We start from the raw sequence: 21,216 nt of genomic DNA, 5'->3' as shown, positions 1-21,216 counted from the left end.
CTTGCGGCAGTTTTCAGTCCTCCTCGTGCTTTAATTGCTCATTTCCAAGCGTTATTTTAGGTTGCCTGCAAAGTTGTCAGATGAAACACAACCACTGCGACGAAAGGCCATTCCTTAGAGCAGGTAGACGCCAACTGCGGCGGGAAACTGTCGTGGCCAGGAAGATATTCACTGTGTGTGGAAGTTGAGTGAGGATCCGAAGCTGACTTGCCGGCACACGTTGCAGCATTCACTCGCCAACGGCAACGGGGTAAGAGAAGGGTACAAATACGCCGGTTCTCGTCCGATCACCGAGGTTGGGCTTGGATGGGTGGCCGTCTGGGAGCACAGGGCGCTGTTGGCTAGAATCTATATGTTTCTCGTTTTCGGTGCAGCTCGTCATGTTATTTCCTTCGATTCACGTCCCCACAAGCTCCTCAAGTGCCGCAAGTCTGCAAGTCTCGAGACGCTACGCTAGACGCTTGCTTCCGGCCCCTCATGTACCATGCCACAGGCGCCAAAGCGTTCGGCTGGCCGATGGCCCCTGTACGCCCGCTCGCGCCACAGCAGTTACTGTGCTTGCAGGGAATGCCGCGCCGTCGAATAACGTTTGGCGCGCAATCCGTTCATGGACAGAGAATGCTAAAAGGGGCCGTTCGACCGTTAATACGGAAATCATAGCCAAGTTAGATGGCCTGAGCCATCTCGCGGCTGCCGCTGCTATTACGAGCGCGCGTGCCACGCGGTTAAAGAGCAGTGCGCTGGCTCTGGACGCCGTTTCCTAGTGTATTTTGTCACTTCTAGTCGGTTATGAGAAGCTGGCAAATTACTCACGGTCAGTGCTTATCGTCAGACACGAGGAGAAGCTTTGATTGTAATGGAGATTAGCACCGGGACAGCGCGAACGCAGTCCCGACTACCAAAAATTATGCGCCCGAGTTACTCGCATTTGGAGTAATCGCGGGGGTCAGCTCGACCGAAGTGCAATGGACAAGCCTCACCCCGGAGGAACCGCCTTCATGATCACGGTATCCTCTACGCCAGGTAAGTATGCTTCTCCTCGGCCACAGGCGAATATTTGTAATGCGTCGCGCTATCGTAGTGGAACGAGAACTCTTGACGTTGTCGCATTCGGCGAAGAGCATGGTGCCGTGAATGTACTTGCTTCCTTAGAAACGCGCTGTTGGCCGTCGAGTTAGCAGGCAGACAGGCACAATAACGGCCTTCTGCAGAAAGCGATGCATTTTTCGTGCGGAAGACATCGCGACTCGCGGCGCCGGCCGTTGCTGGGGTTAAGTTACTGCACCCTCCGGGAGATGGCGGGCCATGTCGGGGTTACCGCCTTCGAGCCACCCTCTCCGCCTGAAAGTCGCCCTCTTTCTCGGCCGGTGTCAAAAAACGGCAAATGAGATTTGCTGAATGACTGTTTCTTCCAGCCACAGTGCAAGCCACAAAATCAATTATTGCTCTTACCTTTGCTCCCTCCGTGGGAGCCCTTAGTGCTAGGAAATACGGCAGCATTGTCAATCGCCCTTGTCTGTCGCTGAGCAACCGAAGGACCAGGCTCTGACTATCAGATGTTCTAAGGAAGCTGTATGCACTCGTGGGTGTTGTACACGAGGGACAAACATCACGTCAGCAGGCTCTTAAGGAAAGACAATAATGAGCAAAAACTGCAACTTACCCCATTGGACGCTGATGGAACAGAAGACACTTGAAGGTAAGGTAACACTTCTTCTTTCTGTTCATCTCGAGCACGATCTGGAAAGCTCGAACGAAATTTGTGTTCTCTTTAATTCAGAATGTGGAGATATTTCCTTCACGCATATGAAAGTGTATGAGAAAAATAATGCTTCATTATTTAAGCTAGATGGAAAAGTTTAGGGGAAGTAATTAATTCGTTTAGGCTGCACCACTACTAGGTAGCACTGTGAAAACAATGCCATTGCCACCTAATGGCAACACAGCTTGCTGCAGATTAATTTTGCGGCATTTCATAAATGATTAATATCTTATGACTATGGTGACGCTATGAGTAGTTTTATATGTGCAAACATTTGAAACTGCTGCGGGCATTACATTTACCTCTCTCTGTCTCTTTGCTTGGACATGGAGTAAGTAAGGATAAATTAAATTGCTTGTTTTTGAAGTAGTGACAGTTTTGAAGTGTAAAGAAATGATATTAAACAATAAAGTGTGTGTGTTTTTTTTTTTTTTTCCGAATGTAGTGATTCAACAACGAATTTATTTAATCCTACCTACCTCTGCAATTAGTGTACGTGAGAATTTCATTGGAATTGTTGCAATCGAAACCGAGCTTAATAATTTCTTGCGGCAGTTTTCAGTCCTCCTCGTGCTTTAATTGCTCATTTCCAAGCGTTATTTTAGGTTGCCTGCAAAGTTGTCAGATGAAACACAACCACTGCGACGAAAGGCCATTCCTTAGAGCAGGTAGACGCCAACTGCGGCGGGAAACTGTCGTGGCCAGGAAGATATTCACTGTGTGTGGAAGTTGAGTGAGGATCCGAAGCTGACTTGCCGGCACACGTTGCAGCATTCACTCGCCAACGGCAACGGGGTAAGAGAAGGGTACAAATACGCCGGTTCTCGTCCGATCACCGAGGTTGGGCTTGGATGGGTGGCCGTCTGGGAGCACAGGGCGCTGTTGGCTAGAATCTATATGTTTCTCGTTTTCGGTGCAGCTCGTCATGTTATTTCCTTCGATTCACGTCCCCACAAGCTCCTCAAGTGCCGCAAGTCTGCAAGTCTCGAGACGCTACGCTAGACGCTTGCTTCCGGCCCCTCATGTACCATGCCACAGGCGCCAAAGCGTTCGGCTGGCCGATGGCCCCTGTACGCCCGCTCGCGCCACAGCAGTTACTGTGCTTGCAGGGAATGCCGCGCCGTCGAATAACGTTTGGCGCGCAATCCGTTCATGGACAGAGAATGCTAAAAGGGGCCGTTCGACCGTTAATACGGAAATCATAGCCAAGTTAGATGGCCTGAGCCATCTCGCGGCTGCCGCTGCTATTACGAGCGCGCGTGCCACGCGGTTAAAGAGCAGTGCGCTGGCTCTGGACGCCGTTTCCTAGTGTATTTTGTCACTTCTAGTCGGTTATGAGAAGCTGGCAAATTACTCACGGTCAGTGCTTATCGTCAGACACGAGGAGAAGCTTTGATTGTAATGGAGATTAGCACCGGGACAGCGCGAACGCAGTCCCGACTACCAAAAATTATGCGCCCGAGTTACTCGCATTTGGAGTAATCGCGGGGGTCAGCTCGACCGAAGTGCAATGGACAAGCCTCACCCCGGAGGAACCGCCTTCATGATCACGGTATCCTCTACGCCAGGTAAGTATGCTTCTCCTCGGCCACAGGCGAATATTTGTAATGCGTCGCGCTATCGTAGTGGAACGAGAACTCTTGACGTTGTCGCATTCGGCGAAGAGCATGGTGCCGTGAATGTACTTGCTTCCTTAGAAACGCGCTGTTGGCCGTCGAGTTAGCAGGCAGACAGGCACAATAACGGCCTTCTGCAGAAAGCGATGCATTTTTCGTGCGGAAGACATCGCGACTCGCGGCGCCGGCCGTTGCTGGGGTTAAGTTACTGCACCCTCCGGGAGATGGCGGGCCATGTCGGGGTTACCGCCTTCGAGCCACCCTCTCCGCCTGAAAGTCGCCCTCTTTCTCGGCCGGTGTCAAAAAACGGCAAATGAGATTTGCTGAATGACTGTTTCTTCCAGCCACAGTGCAAGCCACAAAATCAATTATTGCTCTTACCTTTGCTCCCTCCGTGGGAGCCCTTAGTGCTAGGAAATACGGCAGCATTGTCAATCGCCCTTGTCTGTCGCTGAGCAACCGAAGGACCAGGCTCTGACTATCAGATGTTCTAAGGAAGCTGTATGCACTCGTGGGTGTTGTACACGAGGGACAAACATCACGTCAGCAGGCTCTTAAGGAAAGACAATAATGAGCAAAAACTGCAACTTACCCCATTGGACGCTGATGGAACAGAAGACACTTGAAGGTAAGGTAACACTTCTTCTTTCTGTTCATCTCGAGCACGATCTGGAAAGCTCGAACGAAATTTGTGTTCTCTTTAATTCAGAATGTGGAGATATTTCCTTCACGCATATGAAAGTGTATGAGAAAAATAATGCTTCATTATTTAAGCTAGATGGAAAAGTTTAGGGGAAGTAATTAATTCGTTTAGGCTGCACCACTACTAGGTAGCACTGTGAAAACAATGCCATTGCCACCTAATGGCAACACAGCTTGCTGCAGATTAATTTTGCGGCATTTCATAAATGATTAATATCTTATGACTATGGTGACGCTATGAGTAGTTTTATATGTGCAAACATTTGAAACTGCTGCGGGCATTACATTTACCTCTCTCTGTCTCTTTGCTTGGACATGGAGTAAGTAAGGATAAATTAAATTGCTTGTTTTTGAAGTAGTGACAGTTTTGAAGTGTAAAGAAATGATATTAAACAATAAAGTGTGTGTGTTTTTTTTTTTTTTCCGAATGTAGTGATTCAACAACGAATTTATTTAATCCTACCTACCTCTGCAATTAGTGTACGTGAGAATTTCATTGGAATTGTTGCAATCGAAACCGAGCTTAATAATTTCTTGCGGCAGTTTTCAGTCCTCCTCGTGCTTTAATTGCTCATTTCCAAGCGTTATTTTAGGTTGCCTGCAAAGTTGTCAGATGAAACACAACCACTGCGACGAAAGGCCATTCCTTAGAGCAGGTAGACGCCAACTGCGGCGGGAAACTGTCGTGGCCAGGAAGATATTCACTGTGTGTGGAAGTTGAGTGAGGATCCGAAGCTGACTTGCCGGCACACGTTGCAGCATTCACTCGCCAACGGCAACGGGGTAAGAGAAGGGTACAAATACGCCGGTTCTCGTCCGATCACCGAGGTTGGGCTTGGATGGGTGGCCGTCTGGGAGCACAGGGCGCTGTTGGCTAGAATCTATATGTTTCTCGTTTTCGGTGCAGCTCGTCATGTTATTTCCTTCGATTCACGTCCCCACAAGCTCCTCAAGTGCCGCAAGTCTGCAAGTCTCGAGACGCTACGCTAGACGCTTGCTTCCGGCCCCTCATGTACCATGCCACAGGCGCCAAAGCGTTCGGCTGGCCGATGGCCCCTGTACGCCCGCTCGCGCCACAGCAGTTACTGTGCTTGCAGGGAATGCCGCGCCGTCGAATAACGTTTGGCGCGCAATCCGTTCATGGACAGAGAATGCTAAAAGGGGCCGTTCGACCGTTAATACGGAAATCATAGCCAAGTTAGATGGCCTGAGCCATCTCGCGGCTGCCGCTGCTATTACGAGCGCGCGTGCCACGCGGTTAAAGAGCAGTGCGCTGGCTCTGGACGCCGTTTCCTAGTGTATTTTGTCACTTCTAGTCGGTTATGAGAAGCTGGCAAATTACTCACGGTCAGTGCTTATCGTCAGACACGAGGAGAAGCTTTGATTGTAATGGAGATTAGCACCGGGACAGCGCGAACGCAGTCCCGACTACCAAAAATTATGCGCCCGAGTTACTCGCATTTGGAGTAATCGCGGGGGTCAGCTCGACCGAAGTGCAATGGACAAGCCTCACCCCGGAGGAACCGCCTTCATGATCACGGTATCCTCTACGCCAGGTAAGTATGCTTCTCCTCGGCCACAGGCGAATATTTGTAATGCGTCGCGCTATCGTAGTGGAACGAGAACTCTTGACGTTGTCGCATTCGGCGAAGAGCATGGTGCCGTGAATGTACTTGCTTCCTTAGAAACGCGCTGTTGGCCGTCGAGTTAGCAGGCAGACAGGCACAATAACGGCCTTCTGCAGAAAGCGATGCATTTTTCGTGCGGAAGACATCGCGACTCGCGGCGCCGGCCGTTGCTGGGGTTAAGTTACTGCACCCTCCGGGAGATGGCGGGCCATGTCGGGGTTACCGCCTTCGAGCCACCCTCTCCGCCTGAAAGTCGCCCTCTTTCTCGGCCGGTGTCAAAAAACGGCAAATGAGATTTGCTGAATGACTGTTTCTTCCAGCCACAGTGCAAGCCACAAAATCAATTATTGCTCTTACCTTTGCTCCCTCCGTGGGAGCCCTTAGTGCTAGGAAATACGGCAGCATTGTCAATCGCCCTTGTCTGTCGCTGAGCAACCGAAGGACCAGGCTCTGACTATCAGATGTTCTAAGGAAGCTGTATGCACTCGTGGGTGTTGTACACGAGGGACAAACATCACGTCAGCAGGCTCTTAAGGAAAGACAATAATGAGCAAAAACTGCAACTTACCCCATTGGACGCTGATGGAACAGAAGACACTTGAAGGTAAGGTAACACTTCTTCTTTCTGTTCATCTCGAGCACGATCTGGAAAGCTCGAACGAAATTTGTGTTCTCTTTAATTCAGAATGTGGAGATATTTCCTTCACGCATATGAAAGTGTATGAGAAAAATAATGCTTCATTATTTAAGCTAGATGGAAAAGTTTAGGGGAAGTAATTAATTCGTTTAGGCTGCACCACTACTAGGTAGCACTGTGAAAACAATGCCATTGCCACCTAATGGCAACACAGCTTGCTGCAGATTAATTTTGCGGCATTTCATAAATGATTAATATCTTATGACTATGGTGACGCTATGAGTAGTTTTATATGTGCAAACATTTGAAACTGCTGCGGGCATTACATTTACCTCTCTCTGTCTCTTTGCTTGGACATGGAGTAAGTAAGGATAAATTAAATTGCTTGTTTTTGAAGTAGTGACAGTTTTGAAGTGTAAAGAAATGATATTAAACAATAAAGTGTGTGTGTTTTTTTTTTTTTTTCCGAATGTAGTGATTCAACAACGAATTTATTTAATCCTACCTACCTCTGCAATTAGTGTACGTGAGAATTTCATTGGAATTGTTGCAATCGAAACCGAGCTTAATAATTTCTTGCGGCAGTTTTCAGTCCTCCTCGTGCTTTAATTGCTCATTTCCAAGCGTTATTTTAGGTTGCCTGCAAAGTTGTCAGATGAAACACAACCACTGCGACGAAAGGCCATTCCTTAGAGCAGGTAGACGCCAACTGCGGCGGGAAACTGTCGTGGCCAGGAAGATATTCACTGTGTGTGGAAGTTGAGTGAGGATCCGAAGCTGACTTGCCGGCACACGTTGCAGCATTCACTCGCCAACGGCAACGGGGTAAGAGAAGGGTACAAATACGCCGGTTCTCGTCCGATCACCGAGGTTGGGCTTGGATGGGTGGCCGTCTGGGAGCACAGGGCGCTGTTGGCTAGAATCTATATGTTTCTCGTTTTCGGTGCAGCTCGTCATGTTATTTCCTTCGATTCACGTCCCCACAAGCTCCTCAAGTGCCGCAAGTCTGCAAGTCTCGAGACGCTACGCTAGACGCTTGCTTCCGGCCCCTCATGTACCATGCCACAGGCGCCAAAGCGTTCGGCTGGCCGATGGCCCCTGTACGCCCGCTCGCGCCACAGCAGTTACTGTGCTTGCAGGGAATGCCGCGCCGTCGAATAACGTTTGGCGCGCAATCCGTTCATGGACAGAGAATGCTAAAAGGGGCCGTTCGACCGTTAATACGGAAATCATAGCCAAGTTAGATGGCCTGAGCCATCTCGCGGCTGCCGCTGCTATTACGAGCGCGCGTGCCACGCGGTTAAAGAGCAGTGCGCTGGCTCTGGACGCCGTTTCCTAGTGTATTTTGTCACTTCTAGTCGGTTATGAGAAGCTGGCAAATTACTCACGGTCAGTGCTTATCGTCAGACACGAGGAGAAGCTTTGATTGTAATGGAGATTAGCACCGGGACAGCGCGAACGCAGTCCCGACTACCAAAAATTATGCGCCCGAGTTACTCGCATTTGGAGTAATCGCGGGGGTCAGCTCGACCGAAGTGCAATGGACAAGCCTCACCCCGGAGGAACCGCCTTCATGATCACGGTATCCTCTACGCCAGGTAAGTATGCTTCTCCTCGGCCACAGGCGAATATTTGTAATGCGTCGCGCTATCGTAGTGGAACGAGAACTCTTGACGTTGTCGCATTCGGCGAAGAGCATGGTGCCGTGAATGTACTTGCTTCCTTAGAAACGCGCTGTTGGCCGTCGAGTTAGCAGGCAGACAGGCACAATAACGGCCTTCTGCAGAAAGCGATGCATTTTTCGTGCGGAAGACATCGCGACTCGCGGCGCCGGCCGTTGCTGGGGTTAAGTTACTGCACCCTCCGGGAGATGGCGGGCCATGTCGGGGTTACCGCCTTCGAGCCACCCTCTCCGCCTGAAAGTCGCCCTCTTTCTCGGCCGGTGTCAAAAAACGGCAAATGAGATTTGCTGAATGACTGTTTCTTCCAGCCACAGTGCAAGCCACAAAATCAATTATTGCTCTTACCTTTGCTCCCTCCGTGGGAGCCCTTAGTGCTAGGAAATACGGCAGCATTGTCAATCGCCCTTGTCTGTCGCTGAGCAACCGAAGGACCAGGCTCTGACTATCAGATGTTCTAAGGAAGCTGTATGCACTCGTGGGTGTTGTACACGAGGGACAAACATCACGTCAGCAGGCTCTTAAGGAAAGACAATAATGAGCAAAAACTGCAACTTACCCCATTGGACGCTGATGGAACAGAAGACACTTGAAGGTAAGGTAACACTTCTTCTTTCTGTTCATCTCGAGCACGATCTGGAAAGCTCGAACGAAATTTGTGTTCTCTTTAATTCAGAATGTGGAGATATTTCCTTCACGCATATGAAAGTGTATGAGAAAAATAATGCTTCATTATTTAAGCTAGATGGAAAAGTTTAGGGGAAGTAATTAATTCGTTTAGGCTGCACCACTACTAGGTAGCACTGTGAAAACAATGCCATTGCCACCTAATGGCAACACAGCTTGCTGCAGATTAATTTTGCGGCATTTCATAAATGATTAATATCTTATGACTATGGTGACGCTATGAGTAGTTTTATATGTGCAAACATTTGAAACTGCTGCGGGCATTACATTTACCTCTCTCTGTCTCTTTGCTTGGACATGGAGTAAGTAAGGATAAATTAAATTGCTTGTTTTTGAAGTAGTGACAGTTTTGAAGTGTAAAGAAATGATATTAAACAATAAAGTGTGTGTGTTTTTTTTTTTTTTCCGAATGTAGTGATTCAACAACGAATTTATTTAATCCTACCTACCTCTGCAATTAGTGTACGTGAGAATTTCATTGGAATTGTTGCAATCGAAACCGAGCTTAATAATTTCTTGCGGCAGTTTTCAGTCCTCCTCGTGCTTTAATTGCTCATTTCCAAGCGTTATTTTAGGTTGCCTGCAAAGTTGTCAGATGAAACACAACCACTGCGACGAAAGGCCATTCCTTAGAGCAGGTAGACGCCAACTGCGGCGGGAAACTGTCGTGGCCAGGAAGATATTCACTGTGTGTGGAAGTTGAGTGAGGATCCGAAGCTGACTTGCCGGCACACGTTGCAGCATTCACTCGCCAACGGCAACGGGGTAAGAGAAGGGTACAAATACGCCGGTTCTCGTCCGATCACCGAGGTTGGGCTTGGATGGGTGGCCGTCTGGGAGCACAGGGCGCTGTTGGCTAGAATCTATATGTTTCTCGTTTTCGGTGCAGCTCGTCATGTTATTTCCTTCGATTCACGTCCCCACAAGCTCCTCAAGTGCCGCAAGTCTGCAAGTCTCGAGACGCTACGCTAGACGCTTGCTTCCGGCCCCTCATGTACCATGCCACAGGCGCCAAAGCGTTCGGCTGGCCGATGGCCCCTGTACGCCCGCTCGCGCCACAGCAGTTACTGTGCTTGCAGGGAATGCCGCGCCGTCGAATAACGTTTGGCGCGCAATCCGTTCATGGACAGAGAATGCTAAAAGGGGCCGTTCGACCGTTAATACGGAAATCATAGCCAAGTTAGATGGCCTGAGCCATCTCGCGGCTGCCGCTGCTATTACGAGCGCGCGTGCCACGCGGTTAAAGAGCAGTGCGCTGGCTCTGGACGCCGTTTCCTAGTGTATTTTGTCACTTCTAGTCGGTTATGAGAAGCTGGCAAATTACTCACGGTCAGTGCTTATCGTCAGACACGAGGAGAAGCTTTGATTGTAATGGAGATTAGCACCGGGACAGCGCGAACGCAGTCCCGACTACCAAAAATTATGCGCCCGAGTTACTCGCATTTGGAGTAATCGCGGGGGTCAGCTCGACCGAAGTGCAATGGACAAGCCTCACCCCGGAGGAACCGCCTTCATGATCACGGTATCCTCTACGCCAGGTAAGTATGCTTCTCCTCGGCCACAGGCGAATATTTGTAATGCGTCGCGCTATCGTAGTGGAACGAGAACTCTTGACGTTGTCGCATTCGGCGAAGAGCATGGTGCCGTGAATGTACTTGCTTCCTTAGAAACGCGCTGTTGGCCGTCGAGTTAGCAGGCAGACAGGCACAATAACGGCCTTCTGCAGAAAGCGATGCATTTTTCGTGCGGAAGACATCGCGACTCGCGGCGCCGGCCGTTGCTGGGGTTAAGTTACTGCACCCTCCGGGAGATGGCGGGCCATGTCGGGGTTACCGCCTTCGAGCCACCCTCTCCGCCTGAAAGTCGCCCTCTTTCTCGGCCGGTGTCAAAAAACGGCAAATGAGATTTGCTGAATGACTGTTTCTTCCAGCCACAGTGCAAGCCACAAAATCAATTATTGCTCTTACCTTTGCTCCCTCCGTGGGAGCCCTTAGTGCTAGGAAATACGGCAGCATTGTCAATCGCCCTTGTCTGTCGCTGAGCAACCGAAGGACCAGGCTCTGACTATCAGATGTTCTAAGGAAGCTGTATGCACTCGTGGGTGTTGTACACGAGGGACAAACATCACGTCAGCAGGCTCTTAAGGAAAGACAATAATGAGCAAAAACTGCAACTTACCCCATTGGACGCTGATGGAACAGAAGACACTTGAAGGTAAGGTAACACTTCTTCTTTCTGTTCATCTCGAGCACGATCTGGAAAGCTCGAACGAAATTTGTGTTCTCTTTAATTCAGAATGTGGAGATATTTCCTTCACGCATATGAAAGTGTATGAGAAAAATAATGCTTCATTATTTAAGCTAGATGGAAAAGTTTAGGGGAAGTAATTAATTCGTTTAGGCTGCACCACTACTAGGTAGCACTGTGAAAACAATGCCATTGCCACCTAATGGCAACACAGCTTGCTGCAGATTAATTTTGCGGCATTTCATAAATGATTAATATCTTATGACTATGGTGACGCTATGAGTAGTTTTATATGTGCAAACATTTGAAACTGCTGCGGGCATTACATTTACCTCTCTCTGTCTCTTTGCTTGGACATGGAGTAAGTAAGGATAAATTAAATTGCTTGTTTTTGAAGTAGTGACAGTTTTGAAGTGTAAAGAAATGATATTAAACAATAAAGTGTGTGTGTTTTTTTTTTTTTTCCGAATGTAGTGATTCAACAACGAATTTATTTAATCCTACCTACCTCTGCAATTAGTGTACGTGAGAATTTCATTGGAATTGTTGCAATCGAAACCGAGCTTAATAATTTCTTGCGGCAGTTTTCAGTCCTCCTCGTGCTTTAATTGCTCATTTCCAAGCGTTATTTTAGGTTGCCTGCAAAGTTGTCAGATGAAACACAACCACTGCGACGAAAGGCCATTCCTTAGAGCAGGTAGACGCCAACTGCGGCGGGAAACTGTCGTGGCCAGGAAGATATTCACTGTGTGTGGAAGTTGAGTGAGGATCCGAAGCTGACTTGCCGGCACACGTTGCAGCATTCACTCGCCAACGGCAACGGGGTAAGAGAAGGGTACAAATACGCCGGTTCTCGTCCGATCACCGAGGTTGGGCTTGGATGGGTGGCCGTCTGGGAGCACAGGGCGCTGTTGGCTAGAATCTATATGTTTCTCGTTTTCGGTGCAGCTCGTCATGTTATTTCCTTCGATTCACGTCCCCACAAGCTCCTCAAGTGCCGCAAGTCTGCAAGTCTCGAGACGCTACGCTAGACGCTTGCTTCCGGCCCCTCATGTACCATGCCACAGGCGCCAAAGCGTTCGGCTGGCCGATGGCCCCTGTACGCCCGCTCGCGCCACAGCAGTTACTGTGCTTGCAGGGAATGCCGCGCCGTCGAATAACGTTTGGCGCGCAATCCGTTCATGGACAGAGAATGCTAAAAGGGGCCGTTCGACCGTTAATACGGAAATCATAGCCAAGTTAGATGGCCTGAGCCATCTCGCGGCTGCCGCTGCTATTACGAGCGCGCGTGCCACGCGGTTAAAGAGCAGTGCGCTGGCTCTGGACGCCGTTTCCTAGTGTATTTTGTCACTTCTAGTCGGTTATGAGAAGCTGGCAAATTACTCACGGTCAGTGCTTATCGTCAGACACGAGGAGAAGCTTTGATTGTAATGGAGATTAGCACCGGGACAGCGCGAACGCAGTCCCGACTACCAAAAATTATGCGCCCGAGTTACTCGCATTTGGAGTAATCGCGGGGGTCAGCTCGACCGAAGTGCAATGGACAAGCCTCACCCCGGAGGAACCGCCTTCATGATCACGGTATCCTCTACGCCAGGTAAGTATGCTTCTCCTCGGCCACAGGCGAATATTTGTAATGCGTCGCGCTATCGTAGTGGAACGAGAACTCTTGACGTTGTCGCATTCGGCGAAGAGCATGGTGCCGTGAATGTACTTGCTTCCTTAGAAACGCGCTGTTGGCCGTCGAGTTAGCAGGCAGACAGGCACAATAACGGCCTTCTGCAGAAAGCGATGCATTTTTCGTGCGGAAGACATCGCGACTCGCGGCGCCGGCCGTTGCTGGGGTTAAGTTACTGCACCCTCCGGGAGATGGCGGGCCATGTCGGGGTTACCGCCTTCGAGCCACCCTCTCCGCCTGAAAGTCGCCCTCTTTCTCGGCCGGTGTCAAAAAACGGCAAATGAGATTTGCTGAATGACTGTTTCTTCCAGCCACAGTGCAAGCCACAAAATCAATTATTGCTCTTACCTTTGCTCCCTCCGTGGGAGCCCTTAGTGCTAGGAAATACGGCAGCATTGTCAATCGCCCTTGTCTGTCGCTGAGCAACCGAAGGACCAGGCTCTGACTATCAGATGTTCTAAGGAAGCTGTATGCACTCGTGGGTGTTGTACACGAGGGACAAACATCACGTCAGCAGGCTCTTAAGGAAAGACAATAATGAGCAAAAACTGCAACTTACCCCATTGGACGCTGATGGAACAGAAGACACTTGAAGGTAAGGTAACACTTCTTCTTTCTGTTCATCTCGAGCACGATCTGGAAAGCTCGAACGAAATTTGTGTTCTCTTTAATTCAGAATGTGGAGATATTTCCTTCACGCATATGAAAGTGTATGAGAAAAATAATGCTTCATTATTTAAGCTAGATGGAAAAGTTTAGGGGAAGTAATTAATTCGTTTAGGCTGCACCACTACTAGGTAGCACTGTGAAAACAATGCCATTGCCACCTAATGGCAACACAGCTTGCTGCAGATTAATTTTGCGGCATTTCATAAATGATTAATATCTTATGACTATGGTGACGCTATGAGTAGTTTTATATGTGCAAACATTTGAAACTGCTGCGGGCATTACATTTACCTCTCTCTGTCTCTTTGCTTGGACATGGAGTAAGTAAGGATAAATTAAATTGCTTGTTTTTGAAGTAGTGACAGTTTTGAAGTGTAAAGAAATGATATTAAACAATAAAGTGTGTGTGTTTTTTTTTTTTTTCCGAATGTAGTGATTCAACAACGAATTTATTTAATCCTACCTACCTCTGCAATTAGTGTACGTGAGAATTTCATTGGAATTGTTGCAATCGAAACCGAGCTTAATAATTTCTTGCGGCAGTTTTCAGTCCTCCTCGTGCTTTAATTGCTCATTTCCAAGCGTTATTTTAGGTTGCCTGCAAAGTTGTCAGATGAAACACAACCACTGCGACGAAAGGCCATTCCTTAGAGCAGGTAGACGCCAACTGCGGCGGGAAACTGTCGTGGCCAGGAAGATATTCACTGTGTGTGGAAGTTGAGTGAGGATCCGAAGCTGACTTGCCGGCACACGTTGCAGCATTCACTCGCCAACGGCAACGGGGTAAGAGAAGGGTACAAATACGCCGGTTCTCGTCCGATCACCGAGGTTGGGCTTGGATGGGTGGCCGTCTGGGAGCACAGGGCGCTGTTGGCTAGAATCTATATGTTTCTCGTTTTCGGTGCAGCTCGTCATGTTATTTCCTTCGATTCACGTCCCCACAAGCTCCTCAAGTGCCGCAAGTCTGCAAGTCTCGAGACGCTACGCTAGACGCTTGCTTCCGGCCCCTCATGTACCATGCCACAGGCGCCAAAGCGTTCGGCTGGCCGATGGCCCCTGTACGCCCGCTCGCGCCACAGCAGTTACTGTGCTTGCAGGGAATGCCGCGCCGTCGAATAACGTTTGGCGCGCAATCCGTTCATGGACAGAGAATGCTAAAAGGGGCCGTTCGACCGTTAATACGGAAATCATAGCCAAGTTAGATGGCCTGAGCCATCTCGCGGCTGCCGCTGCTATTACGAGCGCGCGTGCCACGCGGTTAAAGAGCAGTGCGCTGGCTCTGGACGCCGTTTCCTAGTGTATTTTGTCACTTCTAGTCGGTTATGAGAAGCTGGCAAATTACTCACGGTCAGTGCTTATCGTCAGACACGAGGAGAAGCTTTGATTGTAATGGAGATTAGCACCGGGACAGCGCGAACGCAGTCCCGACTACCAAAAATTATGCGCCCGAGTTACTCGCATTTGGAGTAATCGCGGGGGTCAGCTCGACCGAAGTGCAATGGACAAGCCTCACCCCGGAGGAACCGCCTTCATGATCACGGTATCCTCTACGCCAGGTAAGTATGCTTCTCCTCGGCCACAGGCGAATATTTGTAATGCGTCGCGCTATCGTAGTGGAACGAGAACTCTTGACGTTGTCGCATTCGGCGAAGAGCATGGTGCCGTGAATGTACTTGCTTCCTTAGAAACGCGCTGTTGGCCGTCGAGTTAGCAGGCAGACAGGCACAATAACGGCCTTCTGCAGAAAGCGATGCATTTTTCGTGCGGAAGACATCGCGACTCGCGGCGCCGGCCGTTGCTGGGGTTAAGTTACTGCACCCTCCGGGAGATGGCGGGCCATGTCGGGGTTACCGCCTTCGAGCCACCCTCTCCGCCTGAAAGTCGCCCTCTTTCTCGGCCGGTGTCAAAAAACGGCAAATGAGATTTGCTGAATGACTGTTTCTTCCAGCCACAGTGCAAGCCACAAAATCAATTATTGCTCTTACCTTTGCTCCCTCCGTGGGAGCCCTTAGTGCTAGGAAATACGGCAGCATTGTCAATCGCCCTTGTCTGTCGCTGAGCAACCGAAGGACCAGGCTCTGACTATCAGATGTTCTAAGGAAGCTGTATGCACTCGTGGGTGTTGTACACGAGGGACAAACATCACGTCAGCAGGCTCTTAAGGAAAGACAATAATGAGCAAAAACTGCAACTTACCCCATTGGACGCTGATGGAACAGAAGACACTTGAAGGTAAGGTAACACTTCTTCTTTCTGTTCATCTCGAGCACGATCTGGAAAGCTCGAACGAAATTTGTGTTCTCTTTAATTCAGAATGTGGAGATATTTCCTTCACGCATATGAAAGTGTATGAGAAAAATAATGCTTCATTATTTAAGCTAGATGGAAAAGTTTAGGGGAAGTAATTAATTCGTTTAGGCTGCACCACTACTAGGTAGCACTGTGAAAACAATGCCATTGCCACCTAATGGCAACACAGCTTGCTGCAGATTAATTTTGCGGCATTTCATAAATGATTAATATCTTATGACTATGGTGACGCTATGAGTAGTTTTATATGTGCAAACATTTGAAACTGCTGCGGGCATTACATTTACCTCTCTCTGTCTCTTTGCTTGGACATGGAGTAAGTAAGGATAAATTAAATTGCTTGTTTTTGAAGTAGTGACAGTTTTGAAGTGTAAAGAAATGATATTAAACAATAAAGTGTGTGTGTTTTTTTTTTTTTTTTCGAATGTAGTGATTCAACAACGAATTTATTTAATCCTACCTACCTCTGCAATTAGTGTACGTGAGAATTTCATTGGAATTGTTGCAATCGAAACCGAGCTTAATAATTTCTTGCGGCAGTTTTCAGTCCTCCTCGTGCTTTAATTGCTCATTTCCAAGCGTTATTTTAGGTTGCCTGCAAAGTTGTCAGATGAAACACAACCACTGCGACGAAAGGCCATTCCTTAGAGCAGGTAGACGCCAACTGCGGCGGGAAACTGTCGTGGCCAGGAAGATATTCACTGTGTGTGGAAGTTGAGTGAGGATCCGAAGCTGACTTGCCGGCACACGTTGCAGCATTCACTCGCCAACGGCAACGGGGTAAGAGAAGGGTACAAATACGCCGGTTCTCGTCCGATCACCGAGGTTGGGCTTGGATGGGTGGCCGTCTGGGAGCACAGGGCGCTGTTGGCTAGAATCTATATGTTTCTCGTTTTCGGTGCAGCTCGTCATGTTATTTCCTTCGATTCACGTCCCCACAAGCTCCTCAAGTGCCGCAAGTCTGCAAGTCTCGAGACGCTACGCTAGACGCTTGCTTCCGGCCCCTCATGTACCATGCCACAGGCGCCAAAGCGTTCGGCTGGCCGATGGCCCCTGTACGCCCGCTCGCGCCACAGCAGTTACTGTGCTTGCAGGGAATGCCGCGCCGTCGAATAACGTTTGGCGCGCAATCCGTTCATGGACAGAGAATGCTAAAAGGGGCCGTTCGACCGTTAATACGGAAATCATAGCCAAGTTAGATGGCCTGAGCCATCTCGCGGCTGCCGCTGCTATTACGAGCGCGCGTGCCACGCGGTTAAAGAGCAGTGCGCTGGCTCTGGACGCCGTTTCCTAGTGTATTTTGTCACTTCTAGTCGGTTATGAGAAGCTGGCAAATTACTCACGGTCAGTGCTTATCGTCAGACACGAGGAGAAGCTTTGATTGTAATGGAGATTAGCACCGGGACAGCGCGAACGCAGTCCCGACTACCAAAAATTATGCGCCCGAGTTACTCGCATTTGGAGTAATCGCGGGGGTCAGCTCGACCGAAGTGCAATGGACAAGCCTCACCCCGGAGGAACCGCCTTCATGATCACGGTATCCTCTACGCCAGGTAAGTATGCTTCTCCTCGGCCACAGGCGAATATTTGTAATGCGTCGCGCTATCGTAGTGGAACGAGAACTCTTGACGTTGTCGCATTCGGCGAAGAGCATGGTGCCGTGAATGTACTTGCTTCCTTAGAAACGCGCTGTTGGCCGTCGAGTTAGCAGGCAGACAGGCACAATAACGGCCTTCTGCAGAAAGCGATGCATTTTTCGTGCGGAAGACATCGCGACTCGCGGCGCCGGCCGTTGCTGGGGTTAAGTTACTGCACCCTCCGGGAGATGGCGGGCCATGTCGGGGTTACCGCCTTCGAGCCACCCTCTCCGCCTGAAAGTCGCCCTCTTTCTCGGCCGGTGTCAAAAAACGGCAAATGAGATTTGCTGAATGACTGTTTCTTCCAGCCACAGTGCAAGCCACAAAATCAATTATTGCTCTTACCTTTGCTCCCTCCGTGGGAGCCCTTAGTGCTAGGAAATACGGCAGCATTGTCAATCGCCCTTGTCTGTCGCTGAGCAACCGAAGGACCAGGCTCTGACTATCAGATGTTCTAAGGAAGCTGTATGCACTCGTGGGTGTTGTACACGAGGGACAAACATCACGTCAGCAGGCTCTTAAGGAAAGACAATAATGAGCAAAAACTGCAACTTACCCCATTGGACGCTGATGGAACAGAAGACACTTGAAGGTAAGGTAACACTTCTTCTTTCTGTTCATCTCGAGCACGATCTGGAAAGCTCGAACGAAATTTGTGTTCTCTTTAATTCAGAATGTGGAGATATTTCCTTCACGCATATGAAAGTGTATGAGAAAAATAATGCTTCATTATTTAAGCTAGATGGAAAAGTTTAGGGGAAGTAATTAATTCGTTTAGGCTGCACCACTACTAGGTAGCACTGTGAAAACAATGCCATTGCCACCTAATGGCAACACAGCTTGCTGCAGATTAATTTTGCGGCATTTCATAAATGATTAATATCTTATGACTATGGTGACGCTATGAGTAGTTTTATATGTGCAAACATTTGAAACTGCTGCGGGCATTACATTTACCTCTCTCTGTCTCTTTGCTTGGACATGGAGTAAGTAAGGATAAATTAAATTGCTTGTTTTTGAAGTAGTGACAGTTTTGAAGTGTAAAGAAATGATATTAAACAATAAAGTGTGTGTGTTTTTTTTTTTTTTTCCGAATGTAGTGATTCAACAACGAATTTATTTAATCCTACCTACCTCTGCAATTAGTGTACGTGAGAATTTCATTGGAATTGTTGCAATCGAAACCGAGCTTAATAATTTCTTGTGGCAGTTTTCAGTCCTCCTCGTGCTTTAATTGCTCATTTCCAAGCGTTATTTTAGGTTGCCTGCAAAGTTGTCAGATGAAACACAACCACTGCGACGAAAGGCCATTCCTTAGAGCAGGTAGACGCCAACTGCGGCGGGAAACTGTCGTGGCCAGGAAGATATTCACTGTGTGTGGAAGTTGAGTGAGGATCCGAAGCTGACTTGCCGGCACACGTTGCAGCATTCACTCGCCAACGGCAACGGGGTAAGAGAAGGGTACAAATACGCCGGTTCTCGTCCGATCACCGAGGTTGGGCTTGGATGGGTGGCCGTCTGGGAGCACAGGGCGCTGTTGGCTAGAATCTATATGTTTCTCGTTTTCGGTGCAGCTCGTCATGTTATTTCCTTCGATTCACGTCCCCACAAGCTCCTCAAGTGCCGCAAGTCTGCAAGTCTCGAGACGCTACGCTAGACGCTTGCTTCCGGCCCCTCATGTACCATGCCACAGGCGCCAAAGCGTTCGGCTGGCCGATGGCCCCTGTACGCCCGCTCGCGCCACAGCAGTTACTGTGCTTGCAGGGAATGCCGCGCCGTCGAATAACGTTTGGCGCGCAATCCGTTCATGGACAGAGAATGCTAAAAGGGGCCGTTCGACCGTTAATACGGAAATCATAGCCAAGTTAGATGGCCTGAGCCATCTCGCGGCTGCCGCTGCTATTACGAGCGCGCGTGCCACGCGGTTAAAGAGCAGTGCGCTGGCTCTGGACGCCGTTTCCTAGTGTATTTTGTCACTTCTAGTCGGTTATGAGAAGCTGGCAAATTACTCACGGTCAGTGCTTATCGTCAGACACGAGGAGAAGCTTTGATTGTAATGGAGATTAGCACCGGGACAGCGCGAACGCAGTCCCGACTACCAAAAATTATGCGCCCGAGTTACTCGCATTTGGAGTAATCGCGGGGGTCAGCTCGACCGAAGTGCAATGGACAAGCCTCACCCCGGAGGAACCGCCTTCATGATCACGGTATCCTCTACGCCAGGTAAGTATGCTTCTCCTCGGCCACAGGCGAATATTTGTAATGCGTCGCGCTATCGTAGTGGAACGAGAACTCTTGACGTTGTCGCATTCGGCGAAGAGCATGGTGCCGTGAATGTACTTGCTTCCTTAGAAACGCGCTGTTGGCCGTCGAGTTAGCAGGCAGACAGGCACAATAACGGCCTTCTGCAGAAAGCGATGCATTTTTCGTGCGGAAGACATCGCGACTCGCGGCGCCGGCCGTTGCTGGGGTTAAGTTACTGCACCCTCCGGGAGATGGCGGGCCATGTCGGGGTTACCGCCTTCGAGCCACCCTCTCCGCCTGAAAGTCGCCCTCTTTCTCGGCCGGTGTCAAAAAACGGCAAATGAGATTTGCTGAATGACTGTTTCTTCCAGCCACAGTGCAAGCCACAAAATCAATTATTGCTCTTACCTTTGCTCCCTCCGTGGGAGCCCTTAGTGCTAGGAAATACGGCAGCATTGTCAATCGCCCTTGTCTGTCGCTGAGCAACCGAAGGACCAGGCTCTGACTATCAGATGTTCTAAGGAAGCTGTATGCACTCGTGGGTGTTGTACACGAGGGACAAACATCACGTCAGCAGGCTCTTAAGGAAAGACAATAATGAGCAAAAACTGCAACTTACCCCATTGGACGCTGATGGAACAGAAGACACTTGAAGGTAAGGTAACACTTCTTCTTTCTGTTCATCTCGAGCACGATCTGGAAAGCTCGAACGAAATTTGTGTTCTCTTTAATTCAGAATGTGGAGATATTTCCTTCACGCATATGAAAGTGTATGAGAAAAATAATGCTTCATTATTTAAGCTAGATGGAAAAGTTTAGGGGAAGTAATTAATTCGTTTAGGCTGCACCACTACTAGGTAGCACTGTGAAAACAATGCCATTGCCACCTAATGGCAACACAGCTTGCTGCAGATTAATTTTGCGGCATTTCATAAATGATTAATATCTTATGACTATGGTGACGCTATGAGTAGTTTTATATGTGCAAACATTTGAAACTGCTGCGGGCATTACATTTACCTCTCTCTGTCTCTTTGCTTGGACATGGAGTAAGTAAGGATAAATTAAATTGCTTGTTTTTGAAGTAGTGACAGTTTTGAAGTGTAAAGAAATGATATTAAACAATAAAGTGTGTGTGTTTTTTTTTTTTTTTCCGAATGTAGTGATTCAACAACGAATTTATTTAATCCTACCTACCTCTGCAATTAGTGTACGTGAGAATTTCATTGGAATTGTTGCAATCGAAACCGAGCTTAATAATTTCTTGCGGCAGTTTTCAGTCCTCCTCGTGCTTTAATTGCTCATTTCCAAGCGTTATTTTAGGTTGCCTGCAAAGTTGTCAGATGAAACACAACCACTGCGACGAAAGGCCATTCCTTAGAGCAGGTAGACGCCAACTGCGGCGGGAAACTGTCGTGGCCAGGAAGATATTCACTGTGTGTGGAAGTTGAGTGAGGATCCGAAGCTGACTTGCCGGCACACGTTGCAGCATTCACTCGCCAACGGCAACGGGGTAAGAGAAGGGTACAAATACGCCGGTTCTCGTCCGATCACCGAGGTTGGGCTTGGATGGGTGGCCGTCTGGGAGCACAGGGCGCTGTTGGCTAGAATCTATATGTTTCTCGTTTTCGGTGCAGCTCGTCATGTTATTTCCTTCGATTCACGTCCCCACAAGCTCCTCAAGTGCCGCAAGTCTGCAAGTCTCGAGACGCTACGCTAG

The 21,216-nt window shown here is 48.9% G+C and overlaps 9 non-coding genes across 9 annotated transcripts; all 9 read right to left on the bottom strand.

Annotated features, from left to right (window-relative positions):
* Positions 1–868: 868 nt before the first annotated feature.
* On the bottom strand, positions 869–1,031 carry LOC126113277 (U1 spliceosomal RNA). The gene has a single exon (XR_007524799.1). It is a non-coding gene; the product is annotated as a U1 spliceosomal RNA (small nuclear RNA).
* Positions 1,032–3,175: 2,144 nt separating this feature from the next.
* Positions 3,176–3,338, bottom strand: LOC126113276 (U1 spliceosomal RNA). The gene has a single exon (XR_007524798.1). It is a non-coding gene; the product is annotated as a U1 spliceosomal RNA (small nuclear RNA).
* A 2,143-nt stretch (positions 3,339–5,481) lies between these two features.
* LOC126113275 (U1 spliceosomal RNA) lies at positions 5,482–5,644 on the bottom strand. The gene has a single exon (XR_007524797.1). It is a non-coding gene; the product is annotated as a U1 spliceosomal RNA (small nuclear RNA).
* A 2,144-nt stretch (positions 5,645–7,788) lies between these two features.
* On the bottom strand, positions 7,789–7,951 carry LOC126113273 (U1 spliceosomal RNA). The gene has a single exon (XR_007524795.1). It is a non-coding gene; the product is annotated as a U1 spliceosomal RNA (small nuclear RNA).
* A 2,143-nt stretch (positions 7,952–10,094) lies between these two features.
* LOC126113272 (U1 spliceosomal RNA) lies at positions 10,095–10,257 on the bottom strand. Its single transcript, XR_007524794.1, has one exon. It is a non-coding gene; the product is annotated as a U1 spliceosomal RNA (small nuclear RNA).
* A 2,143-nt stretch (positions 10,258–12,400) lies between these two features.
* On the bottom strand, positions 12,401–12,563 carry LOC126113271 (U1 spliceosomal RNA). The gene has a single exon (XR_007524793.1). It is a non-coding gene; the product is annotated as a U1 spliceosomal RNA (small nuclear RNA).
* Positions 12,564–14,706: 2,143 nt separating this feature from the next.
* LOC126113270 (U1 spliceosomal RNA) lies at positions 14,707–14,869 on the bottom strand. The gene has a single exon (XR_007524792.1). It is a non-coding gene; the product is annotated as a U1 spliceosomal RNA (small nuclear RNA).
* Positions 14,870–17,013: 2,144 nt separating this feature from the next.
* LOC126113268 (U1 spliceosomal RNA) lies at positions 17,014–17,176 on the bottom strand. The gene has a single exon (XR_007524791.1). It is a non-coding gene; the product is annotated as a U1 spliceosomal RNA (small nuclear RNA).
* A 2,144-nt stretch (positions 17,177–19,320) lies between these two features.
* On the bottom strand, positions 19,321–19,483 carry LOC126113267 (U1 spliceosomal RNA). Its single transcript, XR_007524790.1, has one exon. It is a non-coding gene; the product is annotated as a U1 spliceosomal RNA (small nuclear RNA).
* Between the last annotated feature and the right edge of the window lie 1,733 nt (positions 19,484–21,216).

Source organism: Schistocerca cancellata, unplaced genomic scaffold, assembly GCF_023864275.1.
Source record: "Schistocerca cancellata isolate TAMUIC-IGC-003103 unplaced genomic scaffold, iqSchCanc2.1 HiC_scaffold_246, whole genome shotgun sequence".
Taxonomy (NCBI): domain Eukaryota; kingdom Metazoa; phylum Arthropoda; class Insecta; order Orthoptera; family Acrididae; genus Schistocerca; species Schistocerca cancellata.
Note: the sequence above shows the minus strand (reverse complement) of the source record. Positions and strands in the feature narration are given on the sequence as shown.